Consider the following 23560-nt stretch of genomic DNA (forward strand, 5'->3'; position numbering starts at 1 on the left):
GTACGTATCTAAAATGACTTAATGGGTGTCTTAATACATTTAGAAATCATTTTAACAACCTAATCGGGTACGACCAAAAGCCTCGCCTAACGCCGGTATCGGGTAGAATTCCACCGTGTCCAAAACTTAGACACTATATAAAGTGTTTTAAGACTCCATTTGAAGCCTTTGGCCATTTTCTCATAAAACTCTCCCAACCTCTCTCCTCATCCATAATAAAGGGTCCAAAACAAAGATTTAAGGCTTCCAATCAAAGAGGTAACACCCCTAACTTGTTATCTAACCTCTTTAGCCTTCAAATTGATGTTTAAACTTAGTTTTGGGACCAAGAACATGAGTTTACGGCCAAGGATCAAGCTTGGGCCGTAAACTCCTCAAAATGGGGTTTTTGAGCCAAATTACCCTTCCAAATCATAGTTGGGACTTAGATAGGACCTTAAGGCTTGCTAATCGGGACTTGAAACATCTAAAACATGAATTATATGGGACAAAAGAGAGTTTACGGCCAAGGCTCCTTCTTGGGCCGTAAACTCCTCTAAAAGGGGGATTAAGTGCCTTTAAACATGTCCAAATGCCATGAAACTCAACCAATGGCCTTGTGGTAAATCCTAGATCCTTCTAAAAATAGGTTGGGGGTTTGTAACACTTCAAAAGTACCACATATAGGAGTTTACGGCCTAGGAACATACCCTTGGCTGTAAACTCATAAAGTCATGCCAAAAATGCTCCTAATTCACCCTAAAGGCTTGGATAAATTCCTAGAATCACATGTGATTGTTCTTAGCATCAAAAACTAATCTTTTATTAAACATATTAGAGTTTACGGCCAAAGGGTATATGTCTGGGCCGTAAACTCATATAAAGTTGTCAAATGAAGCCACAATTTGATACCAAGCCTTAGAAAATTAGTTAGAATCACATGTGATTGCTCCTTGTGCCTTAAAACAATTTTTCCTAGCCATGGGTGAGTTTACGGTCGTAAACTCCAAGGTTGTGGCCGTAAACTCCCTTTTAAATGGTATAAATCCAAACAAATTAAACCAAGGCATTCTAGAAGTCCATTCCAACAATCCCCATGTCAATTTAAGCCATTAAACACTTAAAATCACACCAACATGAGTTTACCATTGTAAACTCATGTGTGGGTGTGTTATGTGGCTGTAAACTCCCTAAAATATTTACTCTTGGGGAGTAAACTCAAGTCCCAAGTCCCTAGTGCCATTACACTTCCGAAGATGTCACCTGGGTCACTCCAAACGCTCGTTTTGAGGTGTTTAACCTCGTCGGAGTGTAATGTTCCATATAATTAGTGAATGTATCCCTAATTGAATATATATGGACATTATTTCATTTTACATAGGGACATCGCGAGTAATCAAACCCCGAACCAACGTCTAGTATCCAAAACCGATGCATTTCCGAGTCTGGTGAGTTCATACCCCTACCCTTTTTCACTGTTTTCACTGTTTTCAGAGGGGGGGGGGGGACACAAGCAAAGTACAAGGGAATTCTTGTACTCAAAACATGTTTTCAAATGTGTGTTTCATATTCCATATGCTTTTAATACTGATTACTACAACTGATAACCAATTGAACATGCAGATCACGTAACATATATTTGTGAAATGGGACTTTAAACTGTTATGTTTTACATATATTTCACAAATGGCTTTCCATAATTTATCAGTTAAAAGCATGAGATTAGACATTTGAATACAATACCTGTACACTGTTTTTTCCTCGGTAACACGCCACACATATACGTGAGTGGAGGACTATCATATTATTACAAGTAAATTTGTTATTCCTGTATGATTGGACACACGTCCTCGGCGATCACTCCACAGAGATACGCGAGTTGAGGACTATCATATTATTACTAGTAAATTTGTTAATCCTGTATGATTGGAGACACGTCCTCGGCGAACACTCCACAGAGATACGCGAGTGGAGGACTACACCCGTAACCAGAATCTCTGGTATTTAGAGAGCGTGACCTGAGTGTATAGATCTATACGGGGCTGACTACCCCACGCCTGGCTGCTAGCTACAGCCGAACCGAAATGGTTCAAGGGTGACGAAAGTCATAAGTATGTGGACTACTTATTGTCACATGTGGACTACTTATTGCCACAACTTTAGTCCATCGTATGGTTATGGAACTCGCAATTAGGATAACAAAGATTTACTTATAGTAATAATGAACCACTTTATACATCTTTTACATCTTTCACATAAAGTAACCAACATTCAAGAAAGTATGGGACTTTCTTGGGGAAAACATGGAACCTAACCACGTTTACATCTTTTACATCCTTTACATCATTCATATTGAAAACCAACAAGCAGGAAAGCATGGGGCTTTCCTGGGTAACACCTACATAACTAGAAAGGGTAACAAATCGGGTAAAATTACATCTTTTACATTTGGTAATATACAATAAGGAAAGTATGAGACTTTCCTGGGAATACATGATAGGTAAACAGAACAGTTTAACAAGCCGGATAACCAAACTACACAATTTCACATGAGTAGACATGTTTTCAGTGTACAAACTTACTATATTTTACATTTGTGAAACAACAACCATCTGTTAAGAAAATATGGAATTTTCTTGGTGTGCGTAACTGTGACAACCCGAAATTTCCATTGTACGAACATTATCTATTCAATAGAAGCTAGTCCAGTTTCTATAAATTTCAGACTTGTCCGAACAAGTTTGTGTACATTAGGGTTTACGTTTCTGGACGTATCAGGAGAGTGGATGCTCCTGTAATTGTGAAACTTGAACATTTTAAGTTTCACAATGTTATTGTCCGACTTCCAGGATAAAAATATTTTCTTTCAAAATATTCCAGGACTATAAATAGATTTCTGAATTTAATTAATTCATTATTCACAATTCCAACTAGAGAAAAGCCAATTCTCTCTGACGGATCTTCGGGTTTTCATCCCGGATTGTGAGTCTACTTTCCTAAATGTGTTTTAATACTTGTTATATGCTTTATAACATCATTTACATGTCCAAAACACAAGATCCGTGAGTTTACCGCCCAAGAACGTTCTTGGGGAGTAAACTCCAAAACGGAACTTTAAGGCTTCCTAGTCCCATTCCCTCGATAGACATCGTGTAAAGGACCTTGTGTATGATCTTTAGAGACTAGAAAGCATCCAAAATCAACAAGTTAGAGGATTTTACGGCCAAGGAACTTCTTGGGCCGTAAACCCCTTTTTATGGGTCAAAAATGCCCTAACTTGCCTCCTTGAGACTAAGGACTTTAACCACTAATACTTGTGCTTATTTTGGACTTCAATACACTTCAAAATGATAGAATTATAGGAGTTTACGGCCAAGGAAGGATCTAGGGCCGTAAACCCCTTTTCTAAGGGTGAAATGCACCACAAACACCCCTAAGGCTTAAGACAATTTACCTTGAACACATGGGACTTGAATGGAGAACAAAAGACAACATAATCACTCCTTAAAAGGATTTTACAGCCAAGGAAAATATCTTGGGCCGTAAACTCCAAGTGATGACCTAAATGTGTGCATCTTGTCCCCATTAGCCTTAGATAAAATCATGGAAGCCATCCTTGATGTGCAAGTACCTCAAATGAATTAAAAGCCATCACCCATAGGAGTTTACGGCCGTAAACTCTAGGGTATATGGACTATAGGCCGTAAACTCCCCTATGGAGCATTCTAGGGCCTTAAACTACTTCATGTATTATTCCAACAAAGCTAGAAGTGTTCTTGGATTAAGATAACACTTTAAAACACCCAAAACCACCATGTGAGGAGTTCACGGCCATAAACCCATGCGTTTACGGCCGTAAACTCAAAAGGGTGGGGTTTGTTGGGTGGTGAAATCTTATGCAAGGCCATTTGATGTTTCAAACCCTTTTGCCTTGTCCCGTATCAACTTAGATGCAACCATTAGGACCTATAACACTTATACAAAGTGTATACATGTTCCTAATTGTGTTAACTTACTTTGTTAAGTTATTATGTGGCTAATTAGTTATATATATGCTTATTATATGATAACTAGGCTCGAACGTGTGAACAAGTCTCCGTTTGACACTTAGCACGGTACCCGATACATCAATTCAATCTACTCACCACAAGTGAGTTTATACCCCTTTAATCAATCTTTGAAATACTTTTAAATGTTTTAAATACTTTATGGGGGGGGGGATACAAGTCAAATACTTATAGTTATTACATCAATCACATGTGATTAATAACTAGAAAACCAATGATTTTACCACTGTTCAACTGTTTATCAAACTGTTTCACTTCAAATGTTTTACAAACTCTTTTTACTTATCAAATGCTTTTATTAAACTTTGTTTTATTCTTATAAATTGCATGCCCATATATGTATATATATATATATATATATATATATGTAATGTTTAAAGGGCTTAGGAAAGCCATCCGCCCTATTTCCTTTTCCTCGATTTGGATGTGGTCTGGTGGGATTTCGGGCGACCATCCGAAGGTTGTTTCAACATTAGTTATATATCATATATACATGTATAGACATAAAAGTACTTCCATATTCATATTTATCAGTACATCAATAGTTAGTTACCATCGGGGTAACACAGTACATATACATATACTAGAAACAATACATATACAATGATTCTAGAAACAATACATATACATATACATATACTAGAAACAATACATATACAATGATGCTAGAAACAATACATATACAATGATGCTAGAAACAATACATATACAATGATGCTAGAAACAATACATATACAACTATACTAGAACGAGAAACAGTACACATACATGAATACTTTATTATTGTGATTTAAATCGGAGCATGACTTAACTGTCATGGCTCGAGTTGTAGCCCAAGTTCTCTTGAAGGGAGAGCGTGAGTTTGCGTATAGATCTATACTGGATTGACAATCCTACACCTTGCTGCTAGGTACAGCCGGACCTGCAGGTCTGCGGGTGCCAAACGTCATTCCGTTATTACGACCATTCATTTGTCGTTGTTACTAGTCGATAGTATGGTGCAATTTATCACGTAATGCCTTAGTATAAATCCGGTTTAAGGTAGTTAGTACAGCAGTAGTTCTTAAAAATACAAGGCTACAGTACTACAATGATTTACTCATTACATATTTTCAGTGATAACCTCACTTAAACGTTTATGTACAAACTATATTTTGTTAAATGATAGTTACATTTGGGAAATTGCACACTTTTACATCAAACGGGCATACAAAACAGTTAAGCCTTGGTAGAAGGCTACTTTAATAGAAAATATAGGTTTTTCTGAGAGATTCAAACTTTTACAAACAATTGCAAACCTTTACATACATTTTACAAACTTATACTTTATACATGTTCAAACATTTTTGGATGACAAATACCAACACTAAAATACTTATGAACTCACCAGCTTAATGCTGATAAACTCTTTCAAAATAACTTGTATTCTCAGGTCATCAGTAGACAGGTACCGAGGCCAGCTTTTGAGAAGATGGAGCGTATTCAAGACTCATCTTATTATTTTGATATACGTTATTTTTGGTGTCTATAATGTACAGAACACACTTGTATTAAAATTATATATTTAATGCAATGGATGATGTTGTTTGCTTATTTACATTTACTGTGTGGTGATACTTACATGACATCCTCCGCCCCAGAACGTTTCCGCCGTTCTTGGTTTTGGGGTGTGACAGATTGGTATCAGAGCATTGTTTATAGTGAATCAAGTGTATCAACCCATAAAAGATATACTAAACTATAAACCCATTTGGGATTAAAACACTCTGACCAAGAGTCTATACTTAAAATACTAAAATATTTAATTAAGTATACTAGTCTACATTCATACTAAAACCAGTGTCACAACGACAAGAACAAAAGTATTACGATTGTTAAATATCACAGGTAAGCCCGGGGATATATGGTCAGCCCTGGGAATGGCATAGCCTGATCAACTATGCTGGTCCGAGGAGTGATTAGCATATGCCCTAGAATGGTTGTGATGTGTTAACAAGTCTAAAAACTTACCAACAATACCACAAGAAGACTCAATAGAACTTAAACTTAAAATACTATAGGTGTATTTTTTACTACCAACTACTTGTATACTATATCTTTATACCTCTCTTCTCGCGTAGATTTAAATGGCTGGATTCCATCACGGTGACCCGTACTTTCCAAATGAAGGCAATGTAGGATGGCTCGAAGCAGAGTCTGACGATGAATACCCAATCCCGTTGGATGATCATCAAGCTGAAGGCTTCTCAGATGGATCACACTCTGAGCCTGAAGTCAACAACCTACCTCCAGTAGGTCAAGCCCCGAACAACAACCCTCGACCAACTTTTCTAGGTCCCACTCCATTGTGGGTAGATAACTTGAATCGCTGGAGTGACGAACAGGGTCAACCCTTACCATACTTTGGGGACCGAACCTTTTACAACGTCAGCGATGGCGGCTCTGCTAACCGAGCTCTACCTGTCATTATCCGAGCAAGGTCGAGCAGCCATCGACCGGGTCGTGGAGATTGATGCCAAATCTGGTGTCAACACAGTCCGCATTCGCCGTCTCGAAGAAGATATGGAACGGACCCGAAGAACCAATGAAACTCTGCAGCAACGTTTGGTTGCCTCTCAAGCTGAAGTCATGGAACTTCGAGCTCGTCAAAGGGCTCATGAATGACACCTTCAAGAGGTGGTACGTCAAATGAGAGACCTCAGGGTTCTCCCGAGGAATACACATCGCCGTTAGATGATGTCTAGTACATCATTATCTTTTGGGTTAAGGATTAGCCTTTAACATTTGTGCTCTAAGTAGCACTTATTTGTAAAATATTCCTAACTTTCAGTACTCTAATTAGGAATCTAAGAACTGTCAAACTTTCTGTATGGTATGATGTAAGACCTACTGTTAGGTCAATTTTCATTAAACTCATTACATCAGTAATACCAGTATTATTGACAACTACTTACCCTGTGGGATGAATCTTTACATTTGGGTTTTCCTACACATCTTTCTGGTTATGAACACGAACACTCATTCAATTGTTGGGCTATGGTTAGTTAGTCCATGTGTCATTCGCACATTACTTACAAATTGATTCTTACCACTTTTCTCATCTTTATAAACTTATAGTTGAAAGATGCCTCCTCGCAAATCTACCCGGAATAACCCTACACCTCCACCACCTCCGGTCATTGATACAACAGCCCTAAATGCTGCCGTAGCTGCAGCAGTAGCAACTACCATGGCACAGTATCACTCTACTGATGCCAGCAAAGGTGGAACCCCGGTTAACTCCATTCCGGTTGAAACTCCTGTGCGCTCGAGAGAGTGTCTTACAAGGATTTCACTAACTGTAAGCCGAAACCCTTTCATGGGACCGGTGGAGTCATTGCTCTTTCGCAATGGTTCGAGAAGACTGAATCAGTCTTCGAGATTTGTTCTTGCCCTGCTGCGAGCAAAGTCAAATATGCCGCATGCACCTTCGAAGGGAAGGCACTGACGTGGTGGAACAGCCACGTTAAATCTCTAACTCTCGTCGTGGCCAACGACATAGGCTGGGATACGATGAAAGACCTCATGATTGAGGAATACTGCCCGAGGGGCGAGATCCAGAAACTGGAACAGGAGCTTTGGAGCCTGACCATGAAGGGAACCAACATTATCGCTTACACTGCCCGGTTTAGCGAACTGGTGGCCCTCTGCCCTAATATGGTTCCCACTGAAGGGAAGAAGATTGAAAGGTACATATGGGGTCTAGTTCCTCCGTATAAGGGGAATGTTCTATCATCAAACCCCGCTACCTTCGACAGTGCCAAGCGACTGGCACAACGACTCATCGACCATGGTGTCAAAACCCCTGCAACCACAACAACCCTAGCCATCTCAGAACCATCCAAACCCGCTGACACCAAGCGGAAGTTCTGGGATGACAAGAAAAGGCAGCGAGCTGCCAAGAAGCAGCAAATTGTGGCAGTACATGCCGCGGTAACCCCTGCTGCTACTACTCCGACGAAGCAGTATGCTGGAAGTTTGTCGAAGTGCAACAAATGCAACTTCCACAACAACGGCCCCTGCGGTGAAATGCATTGCTCTAACTGCAACAGGAAAGGAAACACCGTCCGTTTCTGTAAATTCCCGGCGCAACCGATCACGCAAGTCCCTGGCTCTGGCGTGAGCCCAACCTGCTATGGATGTGGCGAAACAGGCCACTATAAGAGGGACTGCCCCAAAGCGAGAAATGCTGGAGGAGTAGGGAGGGTACTAACTATAGGCCACGGGGAAGCAGTCGCTGACCCGACTGTGGTGACTGGTACGTTCCTCCTCGATAACTCCTATGCATGCATTCTGTTCGATAGTGAAGCAGAGCGAAGCTTCGTAAACCACAAATTTGCTCGCATGCTTAAACCACAACTACACGCACTTAAAGAACAATTCACAGTAGAAATGGCTAACGGCAAAAAAGAAAACACCAGTAGCATATACTTAGGATGTATCCTAACCCTAGATAACCATTCATTCCCCATCGACCTCATGTCGGTCTCAATAAAAAGTTTCGACGTCATCATCGGCATGGATTGGTTGAGTCTTCATCGCGCCGACATCATGTGCTTCGAGAAAGCAGTCCGACTAAACCTTCCGTCTAACGAAACTCTTATAGTCTACGGCGACAAACCTGGTGCGAGTCTTCGCATTATATCAAGTATTCAAGCACAGAAATATCTGCGCAAAGAATACCACGCATTCCTTGCTCACGTTGTCGACACGAACCTCGAAACGAAAGAACTTAAGAACATTCCAGTAGTGAGCGACTTTCCCGACATTTTCCCAGAAGAACTACCTGGATTACCTCCGTAACGACAGGTCGAGTTCCGTATCGACTTAGTCCCAGGAGCTACCCCAGTAGCCAAGTCGCCCTACCGATTGGCACCAGCGGAGATGCATGAATTATCTGGTCAACTTAACGAACTACTCAGCAAGGGATTCATAAGACCAAGCTTCTCACCTTGGGAAGCACCAGTCTTGTTCGTTAAGAAGAAAGACGGATCATTCCGTATGTGTATCGACTACAGAGAACTCAACAAACTGACTGTCAAAAATCGTTACCCTCTACCTCGCATAGACGATCTATTTGACCAACTGCAAGGGGCGAACTATTTCTCCAAAATTGATCTAAGATCCGGATATCACCAGTTACGAGTGCTAGAGGAGGATGTTCCAAAGACAGCCTTCCGAACTCGTTACGGACATTACGAGTTCGTGGTGATGCCATTCGGATTGACCAATGCGCCAGCAGTTTTCATGGACCTGATGAACAGAGTATGCCAACCTTACTTGGATCAGTTCGTCATCATTTTCATTGACGACATCCTGATCTACTCCCGAAGTAAGGAAGAGCATGGCGATCACCTACGACTAGTTTTAGGAACTTTACGAACAGAGAAACTTTATGCGAAGCTCTCGAAATGTGAATTTTGGATCCGAAGAGTCGAATTCTTAGGACACGTGGTAAGCGAAGATGGAATCCACGTGGACCCATCCAAAATTAAAGCCATTGAGAACTTGTCAGCACCCAAGACGCCAACAGAAATTTGTCAATTTCTAGGTCTTGCTGGCTACTACCGCAGATTCATTCAGAACTTCTCCCGAATAGCGAAACCTCTTACAACCCTGACCCAGAAAGGCGTGGCCTTTGACTGGGAAGAAAAACAAGAGAGAGCGTTCCAAATGCTCAAACGAGCCTTGTGCACTGCGCCAATACTATCTCTCCCCGAAGGGATAGAAGACTTCGTAGTCTATTGCAATGCATCGAACCAAGGGCTCGGGTGTGTTCTGATGCAACGAGGTTAACTATACGACACACGATCTTGAACTGGGAGCAGTGGTGTTTGCTCTGAAGATCTGGAGACATTACTTGTATGGAACGAAGAGCACTATCTTTACCGACCACAAGAGTTTACAACACATATTCGATCAGTCAACATGAGACAACGACGGTGGGTCGAGCTACTCAGTGATTACGAATGCAATATTCGTTATCATACGGGTAAAGATAATGTAGTAGCAGACACCCTGAGTCGGAAAGAATATTCTGGTCGCAAGGTCAAGTCATTATCAATAACCATCCATTCACACTTGTCTAACCAAATTCAGGCGGCCCAACTTGAAGCCATGAAACCTGAAAATGTGACGAGTGAATCCCTTAGAGGAATGGACAAGAATTTAGAAGCCAAGGGTGACGGAGCCTTATACTTCATGGATCGGATCTGGACACCGAAACATGGTGGTTTCCGAGACTTAGTCATGATCGAGGCGCACAACACTCGGTATTCCGTCCACCTAGGTTCAGATAAGATGTATCTGGATCTTAAAAAGCTATACTGGTGGCCTAATATGAAAGCAGAGATTGCTACCTTCGTAAGTAAATGCCTTACTTGCGCAAAGGTAAAGGTCGAGTACCAGAAGCCCTCTGGTTTACTGCAACAACCAGAGATTCCAGAATGGAAGTGGGAGCGGATCACTGTGGATTTCATAACCAAGTTGCCCAAGACAACGGGTGGGCTTGATACCATATGGGTCATCGTTGATAGATTGACCAAGTCTGCACATTTCCTGCCTATCAAAGAAACCGACAAGATGGAGAAACTTATGAGAACATACATTAGGGAAATCGTACGACTACATGGTGTGCCTATATCCATTATCTCCGATCGAGATAGTAGGTTCACCTCAAGATTTTGGCAATCACTGCAACATTCCCTAGGAACAACGCTGGACATGAGCACAGCCTACCATCCACAGACTGACTGACAGAGTGAGAGGACAATCCAGACTTTAGAAGATATGTTGCGTGCTTGTGTAATTGACTTTGGAAAAGCGTGGGTTACCCATTTACCCCTCGTCGAATTTTCCTACAACAACAGTTATCACACGAGCATAAAAGTAGCACCATTTGAAGCTCTCTACGGCCGAAAGTGCAGATCCCCTCTGTGCTGGGCTAAGGTGGGTGATACCCAATTAGCGAGAGGGCAAGCTTCCGACAGTACTCTCACCGGTCCGGAGATCATTCGGGAAACGACAGAGAAAATCGTTTAGATCCGTGATAGACTGAAATCCTCTAGAGACCGACAGAAGAGCTACGCTAATAAGCGAAGAAAACCTTTGGAATTTCAGGTGGGAGACCGAGTCCTTCTCAAAGTCTCACCCTGGAAGGGCTTGATACGCTTCAGTAAGCGTGGGAAGCTTAATCCTAGGTACATAGGGCCTTTCGAGATTCTCGCAAGAGTCGGCCCCGTAGCTTACAAACTTGATCTACCCGACACACTTCGTAACGTACATTCTACATTCCACGTATCTAACTTGAAAAAGTGTCTGTCCGACGAGACTCTCGTAAGCCCACTCGACGAGATCGAGATCAACGAGAGCCTCAACTTCGTGGAAGAACCTGTAGAGATCATGGACCGTGAGGTCAAGCAGACGAAGCAAAGCCGTATCCCTATCGTGAAGGTTCGCTGGAACGCCAAGCGAGGACCAGAATTCACTTGGGAACGCGAGGATCAGATGAAACTGAAATATCCTCATCTTTTCGCTTAGTTATTTGTAACTTCTTATTTGCTTAAATTCTAATTTCGGGACGAAATTCCTTCTAACGGGGGGATGATGTGACAACCCGAAATTTCCATTGTACGAACATTATCTATTCAATAGAAGCTAGTCCAGTTTCTGTAAATTTCAAACTTGTCCGAACAAGTTTGTGTACATTAGGGTTTACGTTTCTGGACGTATCAGGAGAGTGGATGCTCCTGTAATTGTGAAACTTGAACATTTTAAGTTTCACAATGTTATAGTCCGACTTCCGGGATAAAAATATTTTCTGTCAAAATATTCCAGGACTATAAATAGATTTCTGAATTTAATTAATTCATTATTCACAATTCCAACTAGAGAAAAGCCAATTCTCTCTGACGGATCTTCGGGTTTTCATCCCGGATTGTGAGTCTACTTTCCTAAATGTGTTTTAATACTTGTTATATGCTTTATAACATCATTTACATGTCCAAAACACAAGATCCGTGAGTTTACCGCCCAAGAACGTTCTTGGGGAGTAAACTCCAAAACGGAACTTTAAGGGTTCCTAGTCCCATTCCCTCGATAGACATCGTGTAAAGGACCTTGTGTATGATCTTTAGAGACTAGAAAGCATCCAAAATCAACAAGTTAGAGGAGTTTACGGCCAAGGAACTTCTTGGGCCGTAAACCCCTTTTTATGGGTCAAAAATGCCCTAACTTGCCTCCTTGAGACTTAGGACTTTAACCACTAATACTTGTGCTTATTTTGGACTTCAATACACTTCAAAATGATATAATTATAGGAGTTTACGGCCAAGGAAGGATCTAGGGCCGTAAACCCCTTTTCTAAGGGTGAAATGCACCACAAACACCCCTAAGGCTTAAGACAATTTACCTTGAACACATGGGACTTGAATGGAGAACAAAAGACAACATAATCACTCCTTAAAAGGATTTTACAGCCAAGGAAAATATCTTGGGCCGTAAACTCCAAGTGATGACCTAAATGTGTGCATCTTGTCCCCATTAGCCTTAGATAAAATCATGGAAGCCATCCTTGATGTGCAAGTACCTCAAATGAATTAAAAGCCATCACCCATAGGAGTTTACGGCCGTAAACTCTAGGGTATATGGACTATAGGCCGTAAACTCCCCTATGGAGCATTCTAGGGCCTTAAACTACTTCATGTATTATTCCAACAAAGCTAGAAGTGTTCTTGGATTAAGATAACACTTTAAAACACCCAAAACCACCATGTGAGGAGTTCACGGCCATAAACCCATGCGTTTACGGCCGTAAACTCCAAAGGGTGGGGTTTGTTGGGTGGTGAAATCTTATGCAAGGCCATTTGATGTTTCAAACCCTTTTGCCTTGTCCCGTATCAACTTAGATGCAACCATTAGGACCTATAACACTTATACAAAGTGTATACATGTTCCTAATTGTGTTAACTTACTTTGTTAAGTTATTATGTGGCTAATTAGTTATATATATGCTTATTATATGATAACTAGGCTCGAACGTGTGAACATGTCTCCGTTTGACACTTAGCACGGTACCCGATACATCAATTCAATCTACTCACCACAAGTGAGTTTATACCCCTTTAATCAATCTTTGAAATACTTTTAAATGTTTTAAATACTTTATGGGGGGGGGATACAAGTCAAATACTTATAGTTATTACATCAATCACATGTGATTAATAACTAGAAAACCAATGATTTTACCACTGTTCAACTGTTTATCAAACTGTTTCACTTCAAATGTTTTACAAACTCTTTTTACTTATCAAATGCTTTTATTAAACTTTGTTTTATTCTTATAAATTGCATGCCCATATATGTATATATATATATATATATATATATATATATATATATATATATATATGTAATGTTTAAAGGGCTTAGGAAAGCCATCCGCCCTATTTCCTTTTCCTCGATTTGGATGTGGTCTGGTGGGATTTCGGGCGACCATCCGAAGGTCGTTTCAACATTAGTTATATATCATATATACATGTATAGACATAAAAGTACTTCCATATTCATATTTATCAGTACATCAATAGTTAGTTACCATCGGGGTAACACAATACATATACATATACTAGAAACAATACATATACAATGATGCGAGAAACAATACATATACATATACATATACTAGAAACAATACATATACAATGATGCTAGAAACAATACATATACATATACTAGAAACAATACATATACAATGATGCTAGAAACAATACATATACAATGATGCTAGAAACAATACATATACAACTATACTAGAACGAGAAACAGTACACATACATGAATACTTTATTATTGTGATTTAAATCGGAGCATGACTTAACTGTCATGGCTCGAGTTGTAGCCCAAGTTCTCTTGAAGGGAGAGCGTGAGTTTGCGTATAGATCTATACTGGATTGACAATCCTACACCTTGCTGCTAGGTACAGCCGGACCTGCAGGTCTGCGGGTGCCAAACGTCATTCCGTTATTACGACCATTCATTTGTCGTTGTTACTAGTCGATAGTATGGTGCAATTTATCACGTAATGCCTTAATATAAATCCGGTTTAAGGTAGTTAGTACAGCAGTAGTTCTTAAAAATACAAGGCTACAGTACTACAATGAGTTACTCATTACATATTTTCAGTGATAACCTCACTTAAACGTTTATGTACAAACTATATTTTGTTAAATGATAGTTACATTTGGGAAATTGCACACTTTTACATCAAACGGGCATACAAAATAGTTAAGCCTTGGTAGAAGGCTACTTTAATAGAAAATATAGGTTTTTCTGAGAGATTCAAACTTTTACAAACAATTGCAAACCTTTACATACATTTTACAAACTTATACTTTATACATGTTCAAACATTTTTGGATGACAAATACCAACACTAAAATACTTATGAACTCACCAGCTTAATGCTGATAAACTCTTTCAAAATAACTTGTATTCTCAGGTCATCAGTAGACAGGTACCGAGGCCAACTTTTGAGAAGATGGAGCGTATTCAAGACTCATCTTATTATTTTGATATACGTTATTTTTGGTGTCTATAATGTACAGAACACGCTTGTATTAAAATTATATATTTAATGCAATGGATGATGTTGTTTGCTTATTTACATTTACTGTGTGGTGATACTTACATGACATCCTCCGCCCCAGAACGTTTCCGCCGTTCTTGGTTTTGGGGTGTGACAGATTGGTATCAGAGCATTGTTTATAGTGAATCAAGTGTATCAACCCATAAAAGATATACTAAACTATAAACCCATTTGGGATTAAAACACTCTGACCAAGAGTCTATAATTAAAATACTAAAATATTTAATTAAGTATACTAGTCTACATTCATACTAAAACCAGTGTCACAACGACAAGAACAAAAGTATTACGATTGTTAAATATCATAGGTAAGCTCGGGGATATATGGTCAGCCCTGGGAATGGCATAGCCTGATCAACTATGCTGGTCCGAGGAGTGATTAGCATATGCCCTAGAATGGTTGTGATGTGTTAACAAGTCTAAAAACTTACCAACAATACCACAAGAAGACTCAATAGAACTTAAACTTAAAATACTATAGGTGTATTTTTTACTACCAACTACTTGTATACTATATCTTTATACCTCTCTTCTCGCGTAGATTTAAATGGCTGGATTCCATCACGGTGACCCGTACTTTCCAAATGAAGGCAACGTAGGATGGCTCGAAGAAGAGTCTGACGATGAACACCCAATCCCGTTGGATGATCATTAAGCTGAAGGCTTCTCAGATGGATCAGACTCTGAGCCTGAAGTCAACAACCTACCTCCAGTAGGTCAAGCCCCGAACAACAACCCTCGACCAACTTTTCTAGGTCCCACTCCATTGTGGGTAGATAACTTGAATCGCTGGAGTGACGAACAAGGTCAACCCTTACCATACTTTGGGGACCGAACCTTTTACAACGTCAGCGATGGCGGCTCTGCTGACCGAGCTCTACCTGTCATTATCCGAGAAAGGTCGAGTAGCCATCGACCGGGTCGTGGAGATTGATGCCAAATCTGGTGTCAACACAGTCCGCATTCGCCGTCTCGAAGAAGATATGGAACGGACCCGAAGAACCAATGAAACTCTGCAGCAACGTTTGGTTGCCTCTCAAGCTGAAGTCATGGAACTTCGAGCTCGTCAAAGGGCTCATGAATGACACCTTCAAGAGGTGGTACGTCAAATGAGAGACCTCAGGGTTCTCCCGAGGAATACTCATCGCCGTTAGATGATGTCTAGTACATCATTATCTTTTGGGTTAAGGATTAGCCTTTAACATTTGTGCTCTAAGTAGCACTTATCTGTAAAATATTCCTAACTTTCAGTACTCTAATTAGGAATCTAAGAACTGTCAAACTTTCTGTATGGTATGATGTAAGACCTACTGTTAGGTCAATTTTCATTAAACTCATTACATCAGTAATACCAGTATTATTGACAACTACTTACCCTGTGGGATGAATCTTTACATTTGGGTTTTCCTACACATCTTTCTGGTTATGAACACGAACACTCATTCAATTGTTGGGCTATGGTTAGTTAGTCCATGTGTCATTCGCACATTACTTACAAATTGATTCTTACCACTTTTCTCATCTTTATAAACTTATAGTTGAAAGATGCCTCCTCGCAAATCTACCCGGAATAACCCTACACCTCCACCACCTCCGGTCATTGATACAACAGCCCTAAATGCTGCCGTAGCTGCAGCAGTAGCAACTACCATGGCACAGTATCACTCTACTGATGCCAGCAAAGGTGGAACCTCGGTTAACTCCATTCCGGTTGAAACTCCTGTGCGCTCGAGAGAGTGTCTTACAAGGATTTCACCAACTGTAAGCCGAAACCCTTTCATGGGACCGGCGGAGTCATTGCTCTTTCGCAATGGTTCGAGAAGACTGAATCAGTCTTCGAGATTTGTTCTTGCCCTGCTGCGAGCAAAGTCAAATATGCTGCATGCACCTTCGAAGGGAAGGCACTGACGTGGTGGAACAGCCACGTTAAATCTCTAACTGTCGTCGTGGCCAACGACATAGGCTGGGATACGATGAAAGACCTCATGATTGAGGAATACTGCCCGAGGGGCGAGATCCAGAAACTGGAACAGGAGCTTTGGAGCCTGACCATGAAGGGAACCAACATTATCGCTTACACTGCCCGGTTTAGCGAACTGGTGGCCCTCTGCCCTAATGTGGTTCCCACTGAAGGGAAGAAGATTGAAAGGTACATATGGGGTCTAGTTCCTCCGTATAAGGGGAATGTTCTATCATCAAACCCCGCTACCTTCGACAGTGCCAAGCGACTGGCACAACGACTCATCGACCATGGTGTCAAAACCCCTGCAACCACAACAACCCTAGCCATCTCAGAACCATCCAAACCCGCTGACACCAAGCGGAAGTTCTAGGATGACAAGAAGAGGCAGCGAGCTGCCAAGAAGCAGCAAATTGTGGCAGTACATGCCGCGGTAACCCCTGCTGCTACTACTCCGACGAAGCAGTATGCTGGAAGTTTGTCGAAGTGCAACAAATGCAACTTCCACAACAACGGCCCCTGCCGTGAAATGCATTGCTCTAACTGCAACAGGAAAGGAAACACCGTCCGTTTCTGTAAATTCCCGGCGCAACTGATCACGCAAGTCCCTGGCTCTGGCGCGAGCCCAACCTGCTATGGATGTGGCGAAACAGGCCACTATAAGAGGGACTGCCCCAAAGCGAGAAATGCTGGAGGAGTAGGGAGGGTACTAACTATAGGCCACGGGGAAGCAGTCGCTGACCCGACTGTGGTGACTGGTACGTTCCTCCTCGATAACTCCTATGCATGCATTTTGTTCGATAGTGGAGCAGAGCGAAGCTTCGTAAACCACAAATTTGCTCGCATGCTTAAACCACAACTACACGCACTTAAAGAACAATTCACAGTAGAAATGGCTAACGGCAAAAAAGAAAACACCAGTAGCATATACTTAGGATGTATCCTAACCCTAGATAACCATTCATTCCCCATCGACCTCATGCCGGTCTCAATAAAAAGTTTCGACGTCATCATCGGCATGGATTGGTTGAGTCTTCATCGCGCCGACATCATGTGCTTCGAGAAAGCAGTCCGACTAAACCTTCCGTCTAACGAAACTCTTATAGTCTACGGCGACAAACCTGGTGCGAGTCTTCGCATTATATCAAGTATTCAAGGACAGACATATCTGCGCAAAGAATACCACGCATTCCTTGCTCACGTTGTCGACACGAACCTCGAAACGAAAGAACTTAAGAACATTCCAGTAGTGAGCGACTTTCCCGACATTTTCCCAGAAGAACTACCTGGATTACCTCCGTAACGACAGGTCGAGTTCCGTATCGACTTAGTCCCAGGAGCTACCCCAGTAGCCAAGTCGCCCTACCGATTGGCACCAGCGGAGATGCAGGAATTATCTGGTCAACTTAACGAACTACTCAGCAAGGTATTCATAAGACCAAGCTTCTCACCTTGGGGAGCACCAGTCTTGTTCGTTAAGAAGAAAGACGGATCATTCCGTATGTGTATCGACTACAGAGAACTCAACAAACTGACTGTCAAAAATCGTTACCCTCTACCTCGCATAGACGATCTATTTGACCAACTGCAAGGGGCGAACTATTTCTCCAAAATTGATCTAAGATCCGGATATCACCAGTTACGAGTGCTAGAGGAGGATGTTCCAAAGACAGCCTTCCAAACTCGTTACGGACATTACGAGTTCGTGGTGATGCCATTCGGATTGACCAATGCGCCAGCAGTTTTCATGGACCTGATGAACAGAGTATGCCGACCTTACTTGGATCAGTTCGTCATCATTTTCATTGACGACATCCTGATCTACTCCCAAAGTAAGGAAGAGCATGGCGATCACCTACGACTAGTTTTAGGAACTTTACGAACAGAGAAACTTTATGCGAAGCTCTCGAAATGTGAATTTTGGATCCGAAGAGTCGAATTCTTAGGACACGTGGTAAGCGAAGATGGAATCCACGTGGACCCATCCAAAATTAAAGCCATTGAGAACTTGTCAGCACCCAAGACGCCGACAGAAATTCGTCAATTTCTAGGTCTTGCTGGCTACTACCGCAGATTCATTCAGAACTTCTCCCGAATAGCGAAACCTCTTACAACCCTGACCCAGAAAGGCGTGGCCTTTGACTGGGAAGAAAAACAAGAGAGAGCGTTCCAAACGCTCAAACGAGCCTTGTGCACTGCGCCAATACTATCTCTCCCCGAAGGGATAGAAGACTTCGTAGTCTATTGCAATGCATCGAACCAAGGGCTCGGGTGTGTTCTGATGCAACGAGGTTAACTATACGACACACGATCTTGAACTGGGAGCAGTGGTGTTTGCTCTGAAGATCTGGAGACATTACTTGTATGGAACGAAGAGCACTATCTTTACCGACCACAAGAGTTTACAACACATATTCGATCAGTCAACATGAGACAACGACGGTGGGTCGAGCTACTCAGTGATTACGAATGCAATATTCGTTATCATCCGGGTAAAGATAATGTAGTAGCAGACACCCTGAGTCGGAAAGAATATTCTGGTCGCAAGGTCAAGTCATTATCAATAACCATCCATTCACACTTGTCTAACCAAATTCAGGCGGCCCAACTTGAAGCCATGAAACCTGAAAATGTGACGAGTGAATCCCTTAGAGGAATGGACAAGAATTTAGAAGCCAAGGGTGACGGAGCCTTATACTTCATGGATCGGATCTGGACACCAAAACATGGTGGTTTCCGAGACTTAGTCATGATCGAGGCGCACAACACTCGGTATTCCGTCCACCTAGGTTCAGATAAGATGTATCTGGATCTTAAAAAGCTATACTGGTGGCCTAATATGAAAGCAGAGATTGCTACCTTCGTAAGTAAATGCCTTACTTGTGCAAAGGTAAAGGTCGAGTACCAGAAGCCCTCTGGTTTACTGCAACAACCAGAGATTCCAGAATGGAAGTGGGAGCGGATCACTGTGGATTTCATAACCAAGTTGCCCAAGACAACGGGTGGGCTTGATACCATATGGGTCATCGTTGATAGATTGACCAAGTCTGCACATTTCCTGCCTATCAAAGAAACCGACAAGATGGAGAAACTTATGAGAACATACATTAGGGAAATCGTACGACTACATGGTGTGCCTATATCCATTATCTTCGATCGAGATAGTAGGTTCACCTCAAGATTTTGGCAATCACTGCAACATTCCCTAGGAACAACGCTGGACATGAGCACAGCCTACCATCCACAGACTGACTGACAGAGTGAGAGGACAATCCAGACTTTAGAAGATATGTTGCGTGCTTGTGTAATTGACTTTGGAAAAGCGTGGGTTACCCATTTACCCCTCGTCGAATTTTCCTACAACAACAGTTATCACACGAGCATAAAAGTAGCACCATTTGAAGCTCTCTACGGCCGAAAGTGCAGATCCCCTCTGTGCTGGGCTAAGGTGGGTGATACCCAATTAGCGAGAGGGCAAGCTTCCGACAGTACTCTCACCGGTCCGGAGATCATTCGGGAAACGACAGAGAAAATCGTTTAGATCCGTGAACGACTGAAATCCTCTAGAGATCGACAGAAGAGCTACGCTAATAAGCGAAGAAAACCTTTGGAATTTCAGGTGGGAGACCGAGTCCTTCTCAAAGTCTCACCCTGGAAGGGCTTGATACGCTTCAGTAAGCGTGGGAAGCTTAATCCTAGGTACATAGGGCCTTTCGAGATTCTCGCAAGAGTCGGCCCCGTAGCTTACAAACTTGATCTACCCGACACACTTCGTAACGTACATTCTACATTCCACGTATCTAACTTGAAAAAGTGTCTGTCCGACGACACTCTCGTAATCCCACTCGACGTGATCGAGATCAACGAGAGCCTCAACTTCGTGGAAGAACCTGTAGAGATCATGGACCGTGAGGTCAAGCAGACGAAGCAAAGCCGTATCCCTATCGTGAAGGTTCGCTGAAACGCCAAGCGAGGACCAGAATTCACTTGGGAACGCGAGGATCAGATGAAACTGAAATATCCTCATCTTTTCGCTTAGTTATTTGTAACTTCTTATTTGCTTAAATTCTAATTTCGGGATGAAATTCCTTCTAACGGGGGGATGATGTGACAACCCGAAATTTCCATTGTACGAACATTATCTATTCAATAGAAGCTAGTCCAGTTTCTGTAAATTTCAAACTTGTCCGAACAAGTTTGTGTACATTAGGGTTTACGTTTCTGGACGTATCAGGAGAGTGGATGCTCCTGTAATTGTGAAACTTGAACATTTTAAGTTTCACAATGTTATAGTCCGACTTCCGGAATAAAAATATTTTTTGTCAAAATATTCCAGGACTATAAATAGATTTCTGAATTTAATTAATTCATTACTCACAATTCCAACTAGAGAAAAGCCAATTCTCTCTGACGGATCTTCGGGTTTTCATCCCGGATTGTGAGTCTACTTTCCTAAACGTGTTTTAATACTTGTTATATGCTTTATAACATCATTTACAAGTCCAAAATACAAGATCCGTGAGTTTACTGCCCAAGAACGTTCTTGGGGAGTAAACTCCAAAATGGAACTTTAAGGCTTCCTAGTCCCATTCCCTCTATAGACATCGTGTAAAGGACCTTGTGTATGATGTTTAGAGACTAGAAAGCATCCAAAATCAACAAGTTAGAGGAGTTTACGGCCATGGAACTTCTTGGGCCATAAACCCCTTTTTATGGGTCAAAAATGCCCTAACTTGCCTCCTTGAGCCTAAGGACTTTAACCACTAATACTTGTGCTTATTTTGGACTTCAAAACACTTCAAAATGATAGAATTATAGGAGTTTATGGCCAAGGAAGGATCTTGGGCCGTAAACTCCTTTTCTAAGGGTGAAATGCACCACAAACACCCCTAAGGCTTAAGACAATTTACCTTGAACACATGGGACTTGAATGGAGAACAAAAGACAACATAATCACTCCTTAAAAGGATTTTACGGCCAAGGAACATATCTTGGGCTGTAAACTCCAAGTGATGACCTAAATGTGTGCATCTTGTCCCCATTAGCCTTAGATAAAATCATGGAAGCCATCCTTGATGTGCAAGTACCTCAAATGAATTAAAAGCCATCACCCATAGGAGTTTACGGTCGTAAACTCTAGGGTATATGGACTATAGGCCGTAAACTCCCCTATGGAGCATTCTAGGGCCTTAAACTACTTCATGTATTATTCCAACAAAGCTAGAAGTGTTCTTGGATCAAGATAACACTTTAAAACACCCAAAACCACCATGTGAGGAGTTCACGACCATAAACCCATGAGTTTACGGCCGTAAAGTCCAAAGGGTGGGGTTTGTTGGGTGGTGAATTCTTATGCAAGGCCATTTGATGTTTCAAACCCTTTTGCCTTGTCCCGTATCAACTTAGATGCAACCATTAGGACCTATAACACTTATACAAAGTGTATACATGTTCCTAATTGCGTTAACTTACTTTGTTAAGTTATTATGTGGCTAATTAGTTATATATATGCTTATTATATGATAACTAGGCTCGAACGTGTGAACAAGTCTCCGTTTGACACCTAGCACGGTACCCGATACATCAATTCAATCTACTCACCACAAGTGAGTTTATACCCCTTTAATCAATCTTTGAAATACTTTTAAATGTTTTAAATACTTTATGGGGGGGATACAAGTCAAATACTTATAGTTATTACATCAATCACATGTGATTGCATTAATCACATGTGATTAATAACTAGAAAACCAATGATTTTACCACTGTTCAACTGTTTATCAAACTGTTTCACTTCAAATGTTTTACAAACTCTTTTTACTTATCAAATGCTTTTATTAAACTTTGTTTTATTCTTATAAATTGCATGCCCATATATGTATATATATAAGTAATGTTTAAAGGGCTTAGGAAAGCCATCCGCCCTATTTCCTTTTCCTCGATTTGGATGTGGTCTGGTGGGATTTCGGGCGACCATCCGAAGGTCGTTTCAACATTAGTTATATATCATATATACATGTATAGACATAAAAGTACTTCCATATTCATATTTATCAGTACATCAATAGTTAGTTACCATCGGGGTAACACAATACATATACATATACTAGAAACAATACATATACAATGATGCTAGAAACAATACATATACATATACATATACTAGAAACAATACATATACAATGATGCTAGAAACAATACATATACATATACTAGAAACAATACATATACAATGATGCTAGAAACAATACATATACAATGATGCTAGAAACAATACATATACAACTATACTAGAACGAGAAACAGTACACATACATGAATACTTTATTATTGTGATTTAAATCGGAGCATGACTTAACTGTCATGGCTCGAGTTTTAGCCAGAATTCTCTTGAAGGGAGAGCGTGGGCTTGCGTATAGATCTATACTGGATTGACAATCCTACACCTTGCTGCTAGGTACAGCCGGACCTGCAGGTCTGCAGGTGCCAAACGTCATTCCGTTATTATGACCATTCATTTGTCGTTGTTACTAGTCGATAGTATGGTGCAATTTATCACGTAATGCCTTAATATAAATCCGGTTTAAGGTAGTTAGTACAGCAGTAGTTCTTAAAAATACAAGGCTACAGTACTACAATGATTTACCCATTACATATTTTCAGTGATAACCTCACTTAAACGTTTATGTACAAACTATATTTTGTTAAATGATAGTTACATTTGGGAAATCACACACTTTTACATCAAACGAGCATACAAAACAGTTAAGCCTTGGTAGAAGGCTACTTTAATAGAAAATATAGGTTTTTCTGAGAGATTCAAACTTTTACAAACAATTGCAAACCTTTACATACATTTTACAAACTTAT

Source organism: Lactuca saligna, chromosome 1 (genome assembly GCF_052625555.1).
Source record: "Lactuca saligna cultivar CGN05327 chromosome 1, ASM5262555v1, whole genome shotgun sequence".
NCBI classification, from domain to species: domain Eukaryota; kingdom Viridiplantae; phylum Streptophyta; class Magnoliopsida; order Asterales; family Asteraceae; genus Lactuca; species Lactuca saligna.